This window comes from Salvelinus sp. IW2-2015, linkage group LG8 (genome assembly GCF_002910315.2).
Source record: "Salvelinus sp. IW2-2015 linkage group LG8, ASM291031v2, whole genome shotgun sequence".
In the NCBI taxonomy this organism is placed as follows: Eukaryota; Metazoa; Chordata; class Actinopteri; order Salmoniformes; family Salmonidae; genus Salvelinus; species Salvelinus sp. IW2-2015.
The window spans coordinates 11079209-11083793 of NC_036848.1; the positions used below are offsets into that span (position 1 = coordinate 11079209).

General features: G+C 41.1%; 1 pseudogene; it reads right to left on the bottom strand.

Moving 5' to 3' along the window:
• Positions 1 to 4585, bottom strand: part of LOC111967145 (protocadherin alpha-3-like) — an 8251-nt pseudogene that overhangs the window by 3008 nt on the left and 658 nt on the right.

Genomic DNA, 4585 nt, shown 5'->3' on the forward strand with positions numbered 1-4585 from the left:
TTCATCATCTTGTAATTACTGTGAGGATCGTCTGGGGTATTGGAGCACTGCCATTAAATCAACACACGAAGATACTGATGATAAAAAGTGCTGAACACTGACCCCAAAGTGATGATCAAATAACAATGTACGCGTGTTCTCCTCTCGTCTTTTACTGCGCGCTTTTAACCATCAGAAGCTGCAAAGCCTCTCTTGGCGCTCCACAACGTTGATAATCACAGTAGCTGTTGCTGAGAGTGAAACGTTCCATTGTCTTTTACCAGTATGACCAGTTTATGCTCAGCCTCGTCTGGTCTCTGTGAATGACCGAAGTGTCCTATCTGTCCTTGTATAGCGGTCCAAAGCAAAGAGACTGTGGTCAGTAACTTCCTGCAGTGAAAATAAATAACCAGCCGTTATATCCTATATCAGCGTCATAGGCTCTCACTTTAGTCACCAAAGGCCTGCGTTCACATTGCGGGGAATCTCCTCCACACCTTCAGTGGAACGTTGTGGCTGACTGGATACAGAACACTGGAGCGTTGTCGTTCTGATCCAGAATGAACACTTTATTGTGACGTTGCTGCTTAGTGACGGAGTTCCAGAGTCTGTAGCTACAACTTGGAATTGAATGTTTTAAAGTTTCAAAGTCAAAGCTTTTTAGAGCGAAATATAGTCATTGTCAGAATTGATATTCAGGAAAGATGTCATAGTCATTTTGTGGTCCTTCGCCTCTAACAATATGATATAGAATGGCTTGCATTTTCATTAAAGTCTTTATCCAGAGGCGCTTACAGAGAATAATGGACCTGCACCGGGGACGTTATCTTTCCAAACTAGTACAGCTCGAATAGGGTTTTGGAGAGATTCTGGGCTGTTTCTTCACATCTGATAATCTGCGAAACGCTCCAGCAGTTTTGAATGTGGAACAGGGGAGGCTGGACCAACAGCCAGTGGCTGTCTATGTGATGTCATAATTGGGACACAAACTCTCTGTCTAAATCCGTTCGTTTAAGCGTCACTAAAGAGTAATATTATCCTTGAAATGAACGGTTTTAACTCAAAGGGTACATCTCCTAACAGACTACACAACACTTTTCCAAATTAATACCGGAGTCTTTATTGTGACGTTGCTGCTTAGTGACGGAGTTCCAGAGTCTGTAGCTACAACTTGGAATTGGAATGTTTTTAAAGTTTCAAAGTCAAAGCTTTTTAAAGCGGAAATATGACCATTATCAGAATTGATATTCAGGAAAGATGCCATGGCATTCTGTGTCCCTTCACCTCTAACAATGTGATATGAAATCGCAGCATTTTCATTCAAGTCTTTATCTGCGGCGCTTACAGAAAATATTGACGCAGCACGTCCGTTATTCTCCACTAAATACAGCTCAAGGGGGGTTTGGGAGAATTCTGGACTATTATCGTTCACATCTGATATCTGGACGCTCAGAGTTTTGAATGTGGACAGGGGAGGCTGACCACAGTCAGTGGCTGTTATTGTGATGTCATAATGGGACACAAGTTCTCGATCTAAGCGCTGTTTCGTAACAAAAGAGTACATGTTATCTTGAAATGAAGGTTTCAATTCAAAAGGTACATCTTCTGACAGAATGCAAATGACTTTACCGTTAATGCCGGAGTCATTGTCAGTTACACTTATGAGAGAAATAACAGTCTGTGGTTTGGAATCTTCAGAGACCATAGTCGAAAGAGATGTTACCTCTATCTCGGGTTTGTTATCATTTACATCAAGTATTTTTATGATAACCCTACATTCTGTCCTCATAGGGGGCTGTCCTTTATCTGATGCCATAACATCAGCTCTGTAAACTTCAGTATCCTCAAAGTCGACATTACCCTTCACTGATATTTCACCGGTATTAGAATCTAAGCTAAAAGTATCATATACTTTTCTTTTTAGGTTTTTCACGAATGAATATATAATTTCAGAATAGACACCGTCGTCCAAATCGGTAGCATTAACTTTAGCAACAATTGTTCCAACTGCACCGTTTTCCTGTATTGTCACAGAATAAACGTCCTGGCTGAAAATAGGTCTGTTGTCATTATTATCAAGAACAGTGATTGAAATGTTGACATGCCCTGACCTTGGCGGGCTACCGCCATCGATGGCGGTTAAAACTAAAATATGTTTGCTTTCACGTTCCCTATCGAGAGGTTTATGTAATTTCAAAACAGGGATTTTTCCTTCTTCTCCAGTGTCCCGCAGCTCCAGATCAAAATATTCAGTATGGCTTAATTTATATAAACCAACGGAATTCATTCCGGAATCTGGATCACGTGCTGCCTGTAACTGGAAACCTGTGCCTGGCAGAGTAGATTCTGCTATTTCCAAATTCTGTTCTTTCTCTGAGAAACTGGGTGAATGGTCGTTCACATCACTTATCTCTATCCCTACATAATGTATTTCTAAAGGATTCTCAACAACGATTTTCAGGTTTATCATGCACGCACTATTGCCATCACAGAGCTCCTCTCTGTCGATATTCTTATGAACATACAAGACGCCATTGTTCTGATTTATATGGAAAAGAGCGTCCTTAGATCCAGATACGATACGAAACCGTCTCTCCACCAAACTACTGACGTCAAGACCCAAATCCTTAGCAACATTTCCAACAACGGCTCCCTCTTCCACCTCCTCTGGNATTGTGACGTTGCTGCTTAGTGACGGAGTTCCAGAGTCTGTAGCTACAACTTGGAATTTGAATGTTTTTAAAGTTTCAAAGTCAAAGCTTTTTAGAGCAGAAATATGTCCATTGTCAGAATTGATATTCAGGAAAGATGTCATATCATTTTGTGTCCCTTCGCCTCTAACAATATGATATGAAATGGCTGCATTTTCATTAAAGTCTTTATCAGAGGCGCTTACAGAGAATATGGACGCACCGGGGACGTTATTTTCCACTAAGTACAGCTCAATAGGGTTTTGAGAGAATTCTGGGCTGTTATCGTTCACATCTGATATCTGGACGCTCAGAGTTTTGAATGTGGACAGGGGAGGCTGACCACAGTCAGTGGCTGTTATTGTGATGTCATAATTGGACACAAACTCTCTGTCTAATCGTTGTTTGGTCACTAAAGAGTACATATTATCCTGAAATGAAGGTTTTAACTCAAAGGGTACATCTCCTAACAGACTACACAACACTTTTCCATTAATACCKGAGTCTTTATCAGTAACGCTTATGAGAGAAATAACAGTTCCTGGTTTGGAATCTTCAGAGACCATACTGGAAAGGGATGTTACCTCTATCTCGGGATTGTTATCATTCACATCAAGTATTTTTATGATAACCTCGCATTCGACAGTCCATGGAGGTTGACCTCTGTCTGATGCTTGCACACTTAGTTTGTACACCTCAGTGTCATCAAAGTCTACCTGGGCCTTAACTGTAATTTCACCTGTAACGCTATCCAATTCAAACACGTCATAAACTTTGCTCTTAAGGTTTCTGCCAAGAGAGTATTCAACAACACGGTTTAACCCTTCATCTAGATCTGTAGCATTTACTTTTACAACGATAGTACCAATAGGGGCGTTTTCTTGTAAAGTTACAGAATATGTGTCTTGACTAAAAACAGGCTTGTTATCATTTACGTCAAGAACAGTAACGGTTATATTTAGAGATCCTGATTTTGGCGGATTCCCTCCATCGATAGCAGTTAAAACCAATGAGTGGTTGATTCTGTTCTCCCTATCTAGAGATTTCTGTAATATTAAAAATGGTATTTTGTCCTCATCGCTATCTTTTATCTCAATGTCGAAAAAATGATTCTGACTTAATTTGTAAAAACGTACAGAGTTTACACCTATGTCCGGATCACGAGCAGTCGGAATTTGTAAGCGAGTTCCCGGRGGGACATGTTCTGCTATTTCAAAATGCTGCTCCTTTTCTGTGAACATAGGTGAATGGTCATTGACATCTTTGATTTCTAACTGAACATAATGTATTTCTAGAGGATTCTCAACTACAATCTTCAGGTTCATCAAACACACGCCAGTGCCATCACAGAGCTCCTCTCTGTCGATATTSTTATGAACATACAAGACGCCATTGTTCTGATTAACCTGGAAAAGAGCGTCCTTCGATCCAGAAACGATACGAAACCGTCTCTCCACCAAACTACTGACGTCAAGACCCAAATCCTTAGCAACATTTCCAACAACGGCTCCCTCTTCCACCTCCTCTGGCCAAGAGAAGAGATCCACACGTTGATAATGCACAGTAGCTGTTGCTGAGAGTGAAACGTTCCCATTGTCTTTTACCAGTCATGAACCAGTTTATGCTCAGCCTCGTCTGTCTCTGTGAATGACCGAAGTGTCCTTATCTGTCCTGTATAGCGTCCAAAGCAAAGAGACTGTGGTCAGTAACTTCCTGCATGAAAATTAATAACCAGCCGTTATATCCTAATATCAGCGTCATAGGCTCTCACTTTAGTCACCAAATGGCCTGCGTTCACATTGCGGGGAATCTCCTCCACACCTTCAGTGGAACCGTTTGCGTGACTGGATACAAGATCACTGGAGCGTTGTCGTTCTGATCCAGAATGAACACGTTTTATTGTGACGTTGCTGCTT